Source organism: Amborella trichopoda, chromosome 3, assembly GCF_054954075.1.
Source record: "Amborella trichopoda isolate Santa Cruz 75 chromosome 3, AtrichopodaSantaCruz75HAP2 v2.0, whole genome shotgun sequence".
NCBI classification, from domain to species: domain Eukaryota; kingdom Viridiplantae; phylum Streptophyta; class Magnoliopsida; order Amborellales; family Amborellaceae; genus Amborella; species Amborella trichopoda.
This window is the reverse complement of record NC_142338.1, coordinates 53,910,690-53,929,324: the sequence shown is the minus strand read 5'-3', so window position 1 is coordinate 53,929,324 and position 18,635 is coordinate 53,910,690. Positions and strand designations below refer to the sequence as shown.

Here is an 18,635-nt window from a genome sequence, read left to right as displayed (position 1 = left end):
TTGGTTCAATTCAAGAGCCTTGATATATAAATGCAAAACGTCTCTCAAAATACAAAAGTTGGCCTGCTCGTAAATGTGACTTCATATTGGCTCGTAAATGTCTCTCTTTGATTCAAGAAGGTTATCTATACTCCCCTTTATCCTTTTGCTTGTGTTCCAACAAGGAGTTATCGTCCTGAAGAAGTTTCACCTACACGAGTCATAAAAAAAAAAGATAAAATTAATAACAAGAGATATTAGGAAAAATTATTCATTACAAAAATAACAGAGAAGTTATGAGGAATTAACTTCCAGCTACAAGCATTTCTACATCATAAACTAATTTGTAGCTCTCCAATATTTGTTCGAAAAAGATAACGTGAAAACACTGATAGATGCCATACGAGGACACCGTATTTTGAAGCGTAAATTCATTCTTTAAATCACCAATCAGGAAGTTACAACCAAAGTTACCACATTGGCCAAAGGAATGTGGAAAACACCATTTCAGGGAGAATTATTAAGCATATTTACAAAAATGCAGTAAATGATTAGGAAAAAGAGGAATCCATTCATCTTCCATGCAGAATGCCGTGCTTCTAATCTTTCCTTTTTGACAATAAATTTCTGCTTCTATTTCTCAAATCAGAAAAAACAAAAATGGAGCTACTTAACACAATCGATGATTTTTCTAGCCTTTGAATTGAAGCTTCAATTACGGTAACAAATTTAGAGTGAACAGATAAATTCAGAAAAGAAAACAGAAGTAGAATTCAACCTACCTGAATTCTAACCTTGCCTAACCTCATTACCAGAAGCTAATTCTCCATTCAGATCATGAATTCTAACCTTGCCTAACCTCCTCACCAGAAGCTAATTATCCATTCAGATCATGAATTTTCCTATTGAATTCACTTACCTTTCTGAATCGAACAACAAATGGAGAAAATAAACGCAAAAATCATGAAACCATCAGAAGCCAGCTAGTCCAAAAGAGATCAGGAAAGAAAATGAAAATCAACAAGAGAGAAAGAGAGAAACCTGAGAGACAGTTCATCCCGTGTGTACTTCTCTCTCCTGTTTTGGGAGAAGCATAAAGGGCGGGATGAGTAAAGGCGAACAAAAAAGAGAAACAGAAGAAAAGCGAGAAGGGTTAAGATGCTCACTGCAAGGTCTCGAATATGGGAGACCAGCGCGTGAAGCTGGTACTTGAACTCGGACAACCTGGCTTTAGAGAGAGAAACAATAAGCAAAATGGAGCTCTGGTTTTTAAAACACACAAATAATTTTGGCGCCTATTCTTCACCACGCAAATCCGCTGGGTTATAAGTATAACTGCAAGGTTGATCGTCATCCGTCCTGAGATCGGGCGCGAATTGAGCTACGTTCAGCATACGCATCCAAAGTATGCTATAATGTTTCTCAGATTTGTAGCATCACCGTACACTAAAATGCGCGGTTTTCGCAAGTGGGATTAAAACAGGTTTTCTAGTAGGAAAATTTACGGAAAAACAGGAAAATTTATGCGGAATTACGATAGGGTTCAATTTTTTGTGATATTTATGGGGGAGGCCCTATTCCTTTTATTTACTTTTAGGGACCCAATTCCTATGCGGCCAAGCTCGCACATGTAGAAATGCCGGCCTCTTAATAAATCTAGTTTTTAGATGGATTGTAAGACTTAATTTTTAAGTACATGTAATCTCTAACATGGAGATCATGAATACGAATAAATAAATAAAATCTAAAATTAAAAATAATAATTCTATTAAAAAAAACATTTGGACCGTTAGTTTCAATTGTTTTTAGACCGACCACATATTTGCATCCATTTTAAGATGGATGATGTATATTTTTACACTGCATATGTGGAAATGTGGTTTAGCTAGCGTGAAACAATTTTCCTTAAATTGTTTTTTTGTATTTTAACCGTCATCATACCCAAACTATAGCCCAGCCCATAATATTCTTTGGATATTCCATAGGTAATCTAACTACGCCCGTCACTTACTAAAAAAATCCTCTATCTACTGTCATTCTCCCTCTCTATGCCCATCCATTATTCCGCCTAATCTAATTACGCGTCTCTTGCCTTTCTACACACTCCCACGCACATCCGTTACTACATCCCTCTATCCCCAATTTGGGTTGTAGCACTCATGTGAAGCCTCAACTTATTTATAAAAATAAAAATAATAATTACTAATATAAAAATAAAAATAATAAAAATAATAATTGGTAAGCAATGAAAGATTACACAACGCAATCATAATAAAAAATTTCACACCACATAATCCTCATAAGGGATTAATAAAAACTCAATTGAAATAAGATACCTCTTTAGTCTACTCTCCTCCAATGCCTCAAAATTTTCTACTGCAATTACCAAACCTTCCTATTTTTTAACTTGTACCATAAATATTTTGAATTTGGTATCATAAATTTATTGTTTATTTGAAATTATATAGAGAAACATTTGAAAGAATTCTATGTAAAATAAAAATAAAAAAGGTTTATCACAATAAAATGATGTTATTCCAATCATATTATTCCAATCACTTATCATATTCAAACCAAAGTCTAAACATGTTAGAAGACATGTGATTCCATGTAAGTGCCAGAGGCATGCAAAAGAAGTAGGAAATGGTGTCATGATGACTTTAGAATGGTACAAGTTATTATTAGAAAATATTTTTGGAATGGTGATGATGTTATTATTCGAAAATATGTTTTGAATGGTGTGATGATGACTTTAATTCCTCATTTCAGTGGAATTTTGTGGCAAAAAAAGAAAAGAAATGATAGTATATAAGCAAGTGCTGGTAAAATATTGGTAATACATTTCCCATATTTCTTCCCGACATAGCCAAACAACAGTTATGTATTACGCCAATATGTGTATTTCACATACAATATATTTCCATGTATCCAAACGACCCATAAGTATTCCCAAAACCCCAAGATATCCTGAATACTTCTTTTTAGGTCGCCACATAATTTCAACACCTAAGATAAGCAAGTCAACATTGCAAAATCTCCAAGTTAGGAAACCAGATTTCTAGATTATGCATTTTATAACCTGAGAAGGAGAATTTGTGCATACAGCTTGCTAGAAGCATCCAAATTTGATCAAACCACCACCATTAGACTCAACACAATGTTCGGATCAATTTTTTAAAGGTTCAGAACTTAGATCTCACAATGTCGCAATATGTGGTGTGGAGGCTAGAAGACCTGCACTATGAACTACGTCTCTGGATACTTGGCACCTCCGTACTGGTCCGAACTATCACCATCTTGTTTTAAGGTGTATTTTTCCTATAAGTCAATTTTCAAGTAACCTTCTTAAGCCATCCAAACCCTATATTTAGGACCATGCTACAACCATTTTCTGATATAAGAAAAAAATCATTTCAATCAATAAAGTCCTAGATGTAAAATTCTTAGACAACTCTTTCCTGGGATACTTTCATTTAATCATGATCATCATCGTGAAGATCGAGGATAAGGATATATCTTTACCATCTAATCCAGCCCAAAATCCATGTTCTGAGCCTGAGGGCCAATATCCTTTATTAAATTTGTTATTCTTATTTTCCATTGGTATCATGGTTTCAAACAGAGCTAGGCAAGTCCTAGGTGGCCTGCGGGTCCAAGCCGCCCAGTGCCTAGGCAGGCGCTCAGAACCTGGGAGGCCTAGTTGAATCCAAATAAAGATTCTGGCATTCTGCAGTATATCACCATGAGGAAGAAAACAAAATTGAATTATGAAACTATGAAAGTAATACTTGAAGACTCAAAAGAATCTTCAATAATCAATACACAATACTTCAATCAAAATTCAAACTTCAAATTTTAAAAATTATTTATTATTCAACAATCAAAATTCATCAATCATCATTCATTCATCATCAGAAAATCTTGGCTCAGCTGCATTTGCATCATATTCAACAGAGACGTCATTCTCCTCGACAAATTGGTCATCCTTGTCCTCCTCCATCTCTTCTAAATCAGCCTCCTCTTCCTCCATCTTTGTTCCCTGTGCTGAAGATGTAGTGACCCTAGGAGGGTCAGCTGATATCCCTGAAGCAAGCATGACCACGCCCCATATCAATCATTCATGACCATCGACCTCATCCTCGTCAACTAACCACTCCATAGCATGATCCATATTTTTTTATCTGATGGGGTCTATCTTATATCTTTTAGCAAACCTGTCCTTCAAAAATCGATTGTACTTGACATAGACTAGGTCATTGAGCCTTTTTGTTTAAGGCGTGTTCTTTTTCTTTGTATGAATCTAACAAAATCAAATGAAACTAATTAAAATCTAATATCTATAGTTCATGTATTATTTATAAAATTATACAAATTACCCTTACGGCCTTACCCATTCAAAAGTACTCATGTTGGCTCCACCAATGGGCTGCAAAGATATAGGAAAAAATTCATAAAGAAATAATAGAATTACTTGATTACTTGAACTTGATAAAGATGAACTTAATAATATTAGTAATACTTGATCCAATTTTGGTCCTCTGCATCATCGGCTTTGGAGTCCCAAAAGACTTTAATGAGCACTTGTATTTTATCAGCTCATCAGCGCATATAATATACTGCATTTCAAGTTCAGGGACTAGCACCTTTACATACTCATAATTGTGTCATTTGTTTGTATAACCTTGTCAAAAAAAAACAAAGGTGGGTTCAAAAAATAACCAGCTACATGTAATAGCTGATGTAGCTGCCTATCCCACTTCTCATCAATAATCTCCCAAACAGGCTTGTAGCGGGTTTCTTCATCATTAAAATTTTGGGTTATCTCTCTTTTGCATTTCTCCATAGCATCATATATGTAGCCCATAGAAATCTTGTCACTATCAACCATGCGAAGGACTTTGACAAGAGGAAAAAATACCTTAAGTGTGTCATTCGCCCCTCGCCAAAAAGCCTTATAAAGGATAATATCTCACACCTTCTTCCTAACCTAATCCTTAGACCATTTGCATGCTCTCCACTCATCCGAGATAACATTTGCCTCAACTGCATTCTCTTCGAATGTATGCTACCTAGATATAAGTACCAGGTCGTAAATCTTGTGACCCAAGGCCTCACAATCTCTTTCTTCTTTGTAAAGGTACACATCATGCTGAGGGTGAGAGGGTAACAATAAATGAAATTTGTAACTAACTTGGCCTTCTTCACTGCACCTGATATCTCAGTTTAACTGTCAAGAGTCTCAAGCATGAGGTCTATACAATGTGCTGCACATGGTGTCCAAAAGATTCTAGGATAAGCTATGTTCAACAAATTATATGCAGGAACATTAAGAGCAACATTGTCTGTGACAACCAGTACAACAAGATGCTCCCCAACCTCCTTGATTCCCTTCTCTATCACTTGAAATATGTAATGGGCATCATGGATATAATCAGAGGCACCAATGGACCTCAAAAAACCAGTCCATGTAGGACAATTCACAAGCAAATTCATCTGACTTCTTCTCTTCCTATCACTTCAACCATCAGTCATAATATAAACCCTATACTGAGCTCATGCATCATTTTTAAGTTCTACAGCTTCCTTCATGGCACTCACTGCCTTTTTAAAAAAGGCTCTGAAAGCTCCTATGGGGTTGGGCGTTTCATCCCCGGGGCAAATGGGCCAACTGCCTCTATCGCAGCATAGAAGCTGCTTAAGCGAGCAGTATTGAAAGGAATGCCCGCCTCATAAAACCATGTAGCAAGATAATAGGTAGCTCTATCTATCTCTTCCTTCTAGATTCTATTTTCAATAGTGGTTTGCTTTTTTGTTCTCTCTCCTACAACTTCAGGGTCAGGCTGAGGTAAAAAAATATCCATAGGACCTCTAACTCGAGGCTTCTTAGTTCTAGAACCAGAAGTAATTACAACTCCCTTTCCCTTTCCCCTAACAATGGCTTGCTCAACCTCTTGACATCCCTCCCCAATCATTTCTTCATCACTATCATCATCATCAAAATTGACCCAAACCTCATACCTAATATCTGCTATAGAGGCAATTCTCTCATCTTTTTTCATTTTCACCATGTTCAAAAAATTCTTTATTTCCTCTTTAACAGCATCAGAAGTCTTTTTACATGGGGCAACATCCCCCCTGATACCGATAAGATGTTTCTTGAACCGGTTTATGCCCCCTTTTGTATCCTTTTCACAAAATTTGCATCTTATGCAATTTTTATCATTAGCATGTGGGTTATAGTCATATTTTCAATTGGGATCACCACTCTTATTCGATCTCGAAGAAGACTTCTAAAAAATAATGTAAATTACTAAAGCAATAAAAAAAAATCACTTACTTTGAGTTTGATTGCTCAATCTTCAAACTTCTACCTCAAAGATGTTTCTAAATACTCAAAATATTCTAAAAAACCCCAAATAACTTTGTAAAACATCAAAAAGTAAATATAATACCAATTAGTGATGTTTTGATCAATTTTTGTTAACTTTGAGTAACCATTCAATCTTAAAAAATTCACTACAATCGAATTTTTTTTGGGCCTTTTTCTCTCTAAATTTGGCTCCTAGAAAATTCACCGCATTCTAGTTTTTTGGGCTTTCTCTCTTTCTAAATTTGTCTCCAACACGTTTTAGGTTTCAAATGAACCTAAAATCCTAATTTTTTGACCTTAAAAACAAAAACAAAAAAGATGAAAAATGCCCTCACCAAATGGTTTTACCACCCTGAGCGGCCGCCTAGGGCTGGGCATTAGGCGCCCGCCTAGGCGGGTTTCGTATCACCTAGGCGGCTGGCCAGGGCTGAGTGCTAGGCGGCCGCCCTGGGATCGACAGCCCAGATTTACCGCCTAGGCCTGGGCGATGAGCCCAGATTTTCTAAAACGCTAGGCGGGGCGTTGGGCAGTCCTCTTTTTGAATCACTCTTTAGTATTTTCTTTATTTCTATCCATTAGTTCTCATTTTCTTTTATCATTTTCTTTGCTTCATTAGTTTTCTTAGTTTTGTCATTATTTATCTTTATTTGTTTTAGTAGATTTATTCTTAGCATTTTTTTTATTTTATTTTCTATGGTTATTTTGGATTTCACATAATTTAGTACGGCTTGTTCATATATCTGCAAAGAATTAGTCTCTTAGAATGAATTCTTTGTAGATCTAAATTTGATAGGACCGACCTCTCTCGACTCGTTTAACTAATGAAGTTTGTGAGCGATCTCGGACATATCGAATTCACATTAGTTTGTTGGTCTTGGATTTGTATGTATACAGTTTGACGCCAACGGTAAGGCCCGCCAAATTAGGTTAGTGAGATATTCTGTTACAGAACATGTCTTTGAAAAATGTGTGGTTTGACATCCATTAATGTTTCAGAGGACATCAAACAAAGCAGGAAGCGTCCAACGTTCTAGAAATATTCAAGGCCACATTTTGCCGCACTGAAAGCCTCTGTTCTTCACCACATACAACGGCGCAGATAGCAGAGACCCCCCTTTAGCACTGCTTCTTGTTCGGTAGGTTTGACTTTATGTTAGTCTCGTTTTTTTTCAGTTATGACATATTACGCTTAGCATTAACTTTATTGTTTAGATTTTTTCTCTCAAAATTGTTTTCTTGCATATCTAACCTTGCTTTCTTTATGTTTTAGATTTAATCTTGCATGAAAGTAATTGTTAAAAAAAATTGCCACCTTTGATTTCTTCTTCTTTTTATTCTCAAAACAAAAAATAGAAACCTAAAAAACATCTTTCTTCTTATTTTCTTTAGTTAGTTCATAGCTATAATTTCTTTTTATCCTCATCAACCAAAAAAGAAAATCTCGTTTCTATTTTTGTTAGTTTGTTTATTGCTATATCTTACTGTCATCATAAAAATTAAAAGAAAAAAAAAAAGTTTATTTCTTCATTGTGATTTGTTGTTTTGTTTAATGCGAAAAATTAATTAATTAATTAATTATTTAAAAAAAAGGGAAGAAAATTCTGTTTCATTTTTTGGCATGGCCGTTATTCTTGACATTTGACCTACTATATTTAATTTACATGGAATGTTAGCCTGCCATATTTTTATTGCACAAAGTATTTGCTTGTAAAAGGAGACATATATGCCTATTTTGTGGTTCATTTGTGATATCTCAATACATTCATTTTCCCTATTTTGGTAGCGCCATATTTGCTTGCAATATTTTATTCCCAGGCTGCTGCTTGAGATATGCTTGCGAAAATCTGAACTTTACAACCCTTCAAATTACAAAGGTTCAAGATATGGAGAGTTATGAATGGTGGATTTATTAATTTTGTAGTTTATTTTTTTTAAAAAATTATTTTTGTGGGGAAATTTTGTAAATATTACTACAGGACAAAAGGTACATTTGTCATCTACATAAGAGGTAAAGTTGAAATTTTAACTAAAAGACAATAACACTCTACAAATAAAGTTTCAAGACATTAACTTCCAAAATTCCATTGTATTTTTGTAAAAATTTCAAATTTGCTCTTGTTTAATGGTAAAATTACCCATTTAATTAATTTTTTAATAAAAAAAGTGATGATTATTTTGATAAATACACCCATCATAACTCTTTCTAACTTGAACCTTTTGATATATATATATATATATATTGTATTCGTCCTACTCTCTCTCATCTATGTCTATTCATCTCGGTGAAATGTTATAGCAATGCGATCCGAGGGCACAATAAAAATGGAATTTGGACCTATCACACACTTTGTTGCTTTACTATAAAAATACATCTTTATGAGTAATGTATCATGTCAAATTTTGGGTGTTATTAGCAATATTACAAACTCGGTAATTTTGAAATGTCACCGCACTTGGATAAACACTACAAAAAAGATTCAACAATCACACAATTGGAAATGGTTAATTTTTGAAATAATAATAATTAATAAAAGATCTAAAATTAAAAAAAATATATATATATATTCCAAACAATCTAAACACAAATTTGTATTTTTCTGATCATTCTGATGATCTTTACCGGATACAATCCAAAGAACATACAAAATATTCCCATAAATACCAATTTCAGGGATACACTTTTCAAGGCCCGTAGTCTGTGGTGTAGCAAACACAGGCCCTTCCCACGCATAGGTGATACAATGATCACATCCCTATCGAAAGGAATGAGAGGGGCATAAACACATCAGGCCCCCCAACTCCCAAAATCCATGTCGTCCAACGGCAACCATAGCCAAAACACAGCCTCCACCAACTCACTCCAACGCTCCTCGCTCTCTACCCAAGCGTCAAGGACCTCGCGTACCTATCATTCTGGGCGATGGCCGCGTGCACCAACTCAGCCACGTGGCTGGTTCAATACCTCGCGCACCGTGGCTCGAGCACAAAACCATGTTGCCAAAGTATTCATGGGGAATCGGATGCACGAGGCGGGTGCGCAAGTTGACCGATATGCCCACCTGGCTTATCTCCTCTGATCATGTGCCCTCTCCACGCCCACGCCCACGCCCACGCCCACGCCCCGTGTGCGCGTCACCTATTGCCAAGGGTCCGAGACGAAGCTCTCGTAGGTGCTATAGAAGCGACCGCTTGGACAACGCACCGACGCACGGGCCTTGGGCTCGGCTAAAATCTCAAGAGACAAGTGGAACATTTCCATTCTAAGCCGGCTCACCATTCCCTCCCATGAAACCTCCTTTACGAGCCTCTTCTCCATGTATTCGTTGGCCAAGTGGCTGAACTCGATGGAGAGTGGATCGCGTGGCTTGACCATGGCTCGGTCATGTATTGGTACCGGGTAGTCACATAAGCCACGCGTTGCGTGCCCCCAGGCTGCAAAGAACCTGCCCATGGCCTCCCCATCGGCTATAATGTGATTGGATGTGAAGCCAACAACGAGGGAGCCACAAGTGTAGCGCGTTAGCTGAACTTGCATTATTAGCTCCTCAACGTCTTCGACGCATGGGTTGAAGGTCCCATAGTTGGGCGGTTGATATGAAGGGACTGGCCTCATCTAATGTGAACAAAGCCGTGGCCTCAACGAAGCGCAAACCTTTGTCGTCGTTAAGGACAACCGCTCTTTCGTCATCGGTGAGGCAGCCAGCCCACAGGCGATAGTCGGAAAGCACGACGCTCAATGGCCGAGTTAGGGGGTGTCGGAGCTTTGTAGATTATGGGGATGTGGTCGTTGCCGGTTGCTTGGTCAAAGGGGCTTAAGGTGATGGTGTAAGGGATTTAGCTTCACACGATGGGGTTACTAGCCTTGAGCTCTGCTTTTCTCTTCATCTCTGTCTCTCTCGAACTCACGACTTTCACTTTTATCTCTCTTTCGATCGAATTTCTAGTCTCTCACTCTAAAGACTGGGTACAAGCTTCAATGCAGGTGTGGTTCCTCTTTCTCTCCTCTCTCTCTCTATGTCTTTGAACGTAGCCTCTACGATAGGTATGGTCTCTCTATGTGATGCACAAATGTAGTTTTAGCGTCAGTTATCAAACGATTTCCTTATTTTGCGTGCAAAGCAGAGAAAACAATTACTCCCAAGAAATAATCTCTACTTCAGATCTTTGATCGAATTTCTACCTCAGATTTGGATCCTAGAAAAGTGTTCCTATTAATTTTTTTTTGTCCGGCTTTCCTTCGGTGCTGAAGTTGAGCTATCTCGTAAACTCCTCCCTACGTTTGTATAAGGTTGAGCCCCAAACAATTAAAGTGAGGTGCACTTTTAAATAGTGGAGAAAGATGATGTTTGGGAGCAATGGTCCAATGTAAGGGTTGTATCGTAGTATAATGGAACGATACTTCTAAAAAATTATGTTTGTGGTATTTGTATGACTCTAAATTTAGCACACGCTCTCTCTTCATCTCAATAATCAATCTTCAAAACAAAGAGTTCAATTTGAACCTTAGATATGGCCAAAATAAGTCCCCTCCAAAAATAAATCTAGACCATTCATTTTGAGATTTTCAAGATGTTAGTCATTATAAACTCAAAATCATTTTTTTCTTTTTCAACATTGTTCATCTAATGATAATATAGTCATCCAAAAAAATTGGAAATGAAAAAATCCTTCTAAGACCTAAATCTAAGCATCTCACCAAAATGAACGGCCTATGTTACTTGGGCTAAAAAAGTACTTTCGAAATTGTGTTTTCAATTTTTTCTTTTTTTTGTGATTGTTCATTAGAATGAAAAAATTGTATATTCCAAATTTTGGATCAAACAAATGGCCATAAGATTGGTTTTTAATATTGTTGCATGATATTACTATACAACGGTTACATGAAATCATTGCTCGATGTTTTAATATTGAAAATCTTTGTGATGATCTGAAAATTTATTTTCTATCTCTAAATAGAAAATTTAAAGTTTCAAAAAGAGAGTAGATCGAGAAAATTTATAGACCTAAAAATTGACGGTATGAAAATGCATTATAAGATGCACTATTTCTAAAGTCTTAAAATCTATTTTTTCTCATGTCCATACATCTTGAGGTTGACGTAATCAATTAGAGGATTTTTAGGCATTGAAACAACCTCTTTTAATGAAATTTCTAAGGTATGCTTTAATTTTATTGTTAAAGGCCTTGCCCTTACATAATTTTTTCCTTTTGTGACAACAAGGATCTAAAATAAAATAAAAATAAAAAACAAAAAGAAAAGATGAAGAAAAGGAAAAGAAGATAAGGGCGATCATAATATTCATTACTCCAACAAAATAAAATAAGGTAGTAATGGAGAGAGAGAGAAAAGGCCAATTTTTTTTTGGCACATGAGAGTAGGGAGAATTTCGTGGCACATGTAGGGTGGCAACGGACCAAAACCGAGGAACCGGATGACTGGATCAAATCTGGATTCAGTCTTTGGTCCAAAAATCAAACCCAGGCTGGATTCGACCCGTGTAATTTAAATAATATGTAATAGATAATATTTTTAATATATAATATTTAGATAAATATAACTATATATTTTTAGTTATAATATTTAATAATGGATTTTGTTAAGCTGTTTCTATTCATGTAATATATACTTAAAGGAAAAGTTTATATAAGGTTGCAATTTTAAAGCGTAGAATTACATATGCACCTCAAGAATCTATCGGAAAGGTTGCTTTAATGTTGAAAAATCCTTCATTGGATCATCTTGACATCGAGATGCATGAATATAAAAACAAAAAGTATTTGAGTCTAAAAAATAATGCATCTTGCAGCACATTATCTAGACCATCCATTTTCAAAATCTTCATATGTTTATAGATCTCCTTGATTTTAACCATTTTATGAGTTCAAAATTTTCTAATTAGATATCAAAATAGATTTTAAGATAGTACTAAAAAAAATTACAACAAAATTACATGTCATGATAAAATTTGGAGGTGCACCTTAATTGGATTGTTTAAGGTTGCAACCCGCACCCTATATTTAATGTACTCAACATTTTTCTGACCCTTAGATACTTTTGATTTTTAATGCAAAATTTTCAAACAATGACATTTTTTGTTATTACGAGGGGTAGAATGGATATTTCTATAAGAAACTAGTGACATTTTGAGTAATTAAAAAATAATTAATGCTTCATATTTATGTAAAAAACTAATTACATTTTATTAGTAGTTAAAAAAAAATTAAAGTTCCATACAGATGAAATCACACAAAATGTTGGTGATGTAATTGCCCACTATAGTATCCAAAAAAGTGGGTCTTTTCTATTCGAATCTGGCTCTCCATTTTCTCCCATGGAACCCCCTTTGCGAGCCTCGTCTCCATGTATTCGTTGCACAAGTGGTTGAACTCGATGGCGAGTGGCACGCCTAGCTTGACCATGGCTCGGTCGTGGGTTGGAACCAAGTGCACGATGACGCGATGCGTGTCTTGGCCCCAGGCCAGGAGGAAATTGCCCCTGGCCTCGCCATCGGCTATCAAGTGTTTGGACGTGCAGCCAACTACGAGGGAGCCACAGGTAAAGCGGGTAAGCTCGAGTGCTGGACTAGCATTAACTCCTCGATGCGTATGATGCCTGGGTGAAGGTCCCATTGTTGGGGGTTGATTTGAAGAGACTGGCCTCGTCTAATGTGCATGAGGCCGTGGCTCGATGAAGCGCACCCCTTTGTCATTGGGGATAATTGCTGGTTCATCGTCCCTAAGATGGCCGGTGCACTCAAGATAATCGGAGATCGCGAGGCGAATGCCACGCTCAATGGCGGAGTTAGGGGATGTTGGACTTTTTTTTTTTTTTGGGAAATTTACATATGGACTAGGTTTTAGTCCTGTTAAAATGAAATAATCCGAAAAGGCGGAAAGGTGGCATCCCGAAACCAGCACCCCTCATTTCATAATATATATTGGAGAGATGATGCCAACATTGTATGATGCATGACAGATTCACCAGTTCAAGGTCAATGACGATCATGTGCTGATAAGAAACTGCGAGGTTTACCATGAATACTTGAATGAGTGGCTCGGAGATTGCCCAGAGGAGGGAAGACTTTTGACACTGAAATTCACTTGGTTGAAGCAGAATTTTATGGAGTTACCTGAGGATGACTAAGGCAGATATCGAGCGGCATACGAGGGCCTGCTTACTCTATTTGGTCGGCAACACAATCATTTCAAGTTCGAAAGGCAATGAAACACCTAGATACCTAACTTTGTTCGGGGATTTTCTTCAGTACCTTTTTGATAAATATTATGAACTTTTATTAAAGCAATGTTTTAAGAGCATGAGATTACAAAGATTAAATCATATCGTTAGAAACTTGCAAAAAAAGAAGAAACATCATGTTTAGCAAGCATCTTTAGTACCTTTATACCACCCCTGCCATCAGTTGATATGCGGCTTGTTCGTGAAAACATTTGCAGGTCCTCAAAAAGTGCAGCATGCTCATTCCATACTCTATAAAAATTTGCAGATGCTCTGAAAAGGGTTTTCTGGTCACTTGCACACTTCAAAAATGGTTTTTGAAGCCCTCTTGTTTCCTTTTCAGAATATATCTCCCTCTTACTTTCCAAATCCCCACCATGGCAAAGCAAAAGGCATTTAGAAAATCAGGGCAATTTCGGAGGACATCTGAGGATTTGTGGACGTTTGAGCTCAAGAGTTTTTAGTAATATTGAAAGCAAGTGAGAGTAAAGCACCATCAAAAAACTCAAAATGGTATTAAATTACTGCATAATTGGATCGATAAACCATCTTGTACAGGACAAAGAATGATTGAACAACATTGCGCAGCATAAAACTCACAGTATAATTAAGGGAAAAGTTTATATAGGGCTCTAAACAATCAAATAAGAGCCTATCTCAATATTTTCACTAGAAGAGGTTGTTTTGATGCTCAAATATTCTCAAATTGATCATCTCGACATCAAAATGCATGGACACAAGAGAGAAATGGATTTCAAATTTTGGAAATAGTGTATTTTGTAACACATTTTTTGACCATCAATTTTCAAGATTTTCAAGTTCTCATAGATCTGTCAATCTACACTATTTTTAAAGCTTTAGACTTTATAAATAAAGATAAAAATATATTTTAAGGCTATCACAAAGATTTTCAATATTGAAACCATATTTATCAAAACTATTTGAAGGTAGGCTCTAATTTAATTGTTCAGAGCCTAGGCTCTATGCAAACCATACCCATATATTAATATGCAAACGTTTCCCATTCCAAAAGGAAAAATTCTTTGAAGGAAAATCAGTACCTATATTCATTGTACATACATTGTGTGGACCTCCCCTTTTTTAAAATGGAAAATGACCTTTTACCCCCCTCCCTAAATTTCAATCCCTATTAATCCCTTGTACCCCTCAAGTTTAACACTTTGAGATCAGTAGCGCCTTAATTATGTTTTTCTATATTTTATTTTTACAAATTTAATCACAAAATGCCAAACTTATATTAGTCATCCATTTTTTTTATGACAATATAGGAATTTTTTTTTTTAATGACGAATTTTATTAGTCATCGGTTTTCATCAAAGTATTGTCATTAAAACAAGTGCGGGATGAAGTTCAGTCCCAAAGCCATTTCATACACTTGCTCTACAATAGAAAGGTTATATCTAATTCAAATTGCATTATTCTTAGTTCAGTGTCCTTACCCCTCACAAACACAAATTACTGAGGATTATTGTGCTTAAAAAAGTGGAACAAATATCAAGAAGAGTTGTGATGAAGGTCTCAACTCTGCGCATTAATGAAATTCATACTTAATACCCTAAGAAATTATTAAAAATTTTGAGCTATTTGTAAAATAAAGTTGCAAAATACTAGCCAGTGACTATTTTTTTATTCCCAATAGTCCACACAATTCACAAACACAAACTGTATATCGCGGACGAATATTGCATAGATTCCAACTTTGTCGAAATTAATATAAGGACCAAGTCTAGCAATCAATTCCTCTGATCAATCTTCTCCAATGATTACCTCTTCTCATGTTTAAGAACATTTATGGTTAATGGAATCCCACCAAGAACCAAGTTCTTTAAAAAAAAAATCTCATTTCAACGAAGATTGCTCAATTGCTCAAAAAAAAATAAAAACTTACCTAGAAGGAATAGACATGCCTCATTTTGAAGTAGGATTTTTGAGCTTGTACAAAAAAGATTTAAGAGGAAGAACTTCATAGCTTGTTTGGTTTTCTTGAGCCATATCGATTTGGCTATTTGTAGCCTTCGAGTTTGCTGATGATCTTAAATCCTCTATTTTTGGGAGCAATAAGAGAGGAGATTAGGGAGGAGAGGAGAGGGAAAGGAAGGAGAGCATCTGGGTAGAGAGAGAGGTGGGGAAGAAGATGACGTAAAATCAATACCTATATTCATTGTACATATACCTTTTTTTAAAAGGGAAAATGACTTTTAACCCCTTCCCGAAATTTCAATTCCTATTAATCCATTGGGATCACCAAAATCCTTTATACCCCCTCAAAGTTTAACACTTTAAGACCATTAGCCCCCTAATAATGTTTTTCTATGTTCTTTTACAATTTAATTACAAAATGCCAAACTTTTATTAGCCATCTGTTTTTTTTTTTTTTTTTAAATCATGATATACGAATTTTATTGATCATGATGATGATGATGATGAGGAAAATAATAATAACAATTATAATTACATATCTATGTGTGTGTGTATATATATATATATATATATATATATATATATATATATATATATATATATATAAAAGGAGTGGATTTTGTACGCCCATTAGCAGACCGCTATAGTAAATGCCAATGGCCCAGATTGAATATGGGCTGATCTGACGGTCACGACATCTTCTCGTGTTTGAATTTTAAGTTTTTTTCTATAAATCTAAATCACTTAAAAATTTAGGTGTATATTCTTCTCATCAAGGCACACCTAATAAAAATATAAAAAAAAATAATCTGAAAAATAAATTGACCAAAATACTCCAAAATTTTACAGGGGTATTTTGATTAATTTATTTCATGTTAAATATTTTTTTATATTTTTTCAAAGATTCATCTATTTTCTATGTACACACACTCCAAATTTTAGATCAATCCAATTAGTAGAAAAAAAATTAAAATAAAAAAACTTCCGGACATTCGGGATCGTCAGATCATCTCAGACTCAATATGGGCCGTTGGTGTTTACTGTAGCAGTACACCCTTGGGCTGATAGGATTTTTTCCCTTATATATATATATATATATATATATATATATATATATAAAGATCATGTCAGCCAACGACTCTAATTGAATCTGAGCCCAGTCGAACGGTCACGACCTCATTTTGTATTTAAATTTTATTTTTTATTTCTAAACATCCAAATGACTTCAAATTTTGAGCATTTAGTTTAAAAAATATTAGAGTCTAATAAAAATATTTAAAAAATAATTCAAAAAATATAAATTGACCAAAATACCTGCAAAATATTTTAAGGGTATTTTGGTTCATTTATATTTTATGAATTATTATTATTTTTATTAGGTGCACCTTTATGATTAGAATTTACACCTAAAATTTTCAAGTGATTTGGATTTGTACAAAAAAAATGAAAATTCAAATATGAAATAAAGTCGTGGCCGTCAAATTGCCCCGGATTCAATCTAAACCATTGTTTAAATGTTGAAAACCCTCTAATTGAGCATCTCGACATTGAGATGCATGATTATGAAAGAAAAAAAGGATTTTGAGTCCCAGAAATAATGCATCTTACAACACATTAACTAGATTGTCCATTTTCAAAATTTTCATATGTTTATAGATCTACTTAATTTTAACCATTTTTGGAGTTTAAAATAGATTAAAATAGATTTTGAGATAATCCTAAGAATATTTTATATCAAAATTATATGTTATGATCAAATTTGAAGGTGCGCCTTAATTGGATTGTTTAAGGTTGCAACCTTATGGAAACCACACCCATCCATATATATATATATATATATATATATATATATATATATATATATATATATAGCAAGGATCTAATGCAACGGTTGTATCATACTATAATGCAACGACACTTCTAAAAAACCATGTTTGCGGTATTTGTATGACCCCAAAATTTATTCATCTCAATAATCAATCCCCCTCAAAAAAAAAAAGTTCAATTTGAATCCTAGATACGGTCAAAATAAGTCCCCTCCAAAAACGAATTTAAACCATTCATTTTGTGAATTTCAAGATCTTAGCCTATATAAATTCAAAATCATTTTTTCCTTTTTTAACATTGCTCATTTAATGATAATAAAACCATCCAAAAAAATTGGAAATGAAAAATCCTTTTATGGCCTAGATCTAAGCATCTTATCAAAATGAATGGCCTATGTTAATTGGGCTAAAAAAACTTTTCTAAGTTGTGTCTTCAAATTTTTCTTTCTTGTAATTGTTCATTAGAATAAAAAGAGTATATATTTCAAAATTTGGATTAAACAAATAATCATAAGATGGTTTTTTAAAATTGTTACATCATATTATTTTACAACGGTTGCACGAAATCATTGCTCAGATATATATAAAGTTTTTCAGTGTAGCACACCATCAAAACAATATCACAATATCGTAATGATGATGTTAGAAAACCACTTTATTTATATTGCTCTTATTTCAAAGTGCCAAAAGATGTCATGCTTTTGAAGAAGCATACTATCCTTTTACTCCTTCAGCCAAGCTTAATCTAGAAGTATTTTTAAGATCTTAAATTTTGGAAATATAAGCTCTTCATCCCATATGCTATACTCACAATAAAAATAAAATAAAAATCCAAATTCTATTCTCTATAGGCTTGCAAAAAAATAATACCTCAAAATTGAACAGAAATCATCCAATTTTTAATATTTGAATTCGTTCCTTTTGAATAGGCCAATCATCTAGTGATTTTTTAGTGGGTCTCAAAATTTGGGGCCAAAAGAATTTACCCATGTTAGTCTTCTTCTCTAGGAAGTAAATATATATAGTACATTCATGTGGGAGCATAGTATACACAGTCTTTTCAAGATGAGGTATTAGAGGTAATTTCAAAACTCATAGAGATTATAATTTTCAAAACTCACCTCAATATTCAATCCCCAAAAAAAAAAATTTCAATTTTAACCCTGGATATAATCAAAATGAGTCCCCTCCAAAAACAAAGACCATTCATTTTGTGAATTTCAAGATCTTAGTAATTATGAACTCAAAATCAATTTTGTCTTTTTTAACATTGTTCATCTAA

At 34.7% G+C, this 18,635-nt stretch overlaps 1 long non-coding RNA gene and 1 pseudogene across 1 annotated transcript; both read right to left on the bottom strand.

The window, feature by feature from the left end:
- Positions 1 to 1,204, bottom strand: LOC148782972 (uncharacterized). The gene is made up of 3 exons (XR_016052207.1): positions 1,146 to 1,204; positions 1,021 to 1,056; positions 1 to 190 (listed from the first exon to the last, which is right to left on the bottom strand). It is a non-coding gene; the product is annotated as an uncharacterized LOC148782972 (long non-coding RNA).
- Positions 1,205 to 9,311: 8,107 nt separating this feature from the next.
- Positions 9,312 to 10,234, bottom strand: LOC148782971 (agmatine coumaroyltransferase-2-like; annotated as a pseudogene).
- Between the last annotated feature and the right edge of the window lie 8,401 nt (positions 10,235 to 18,635).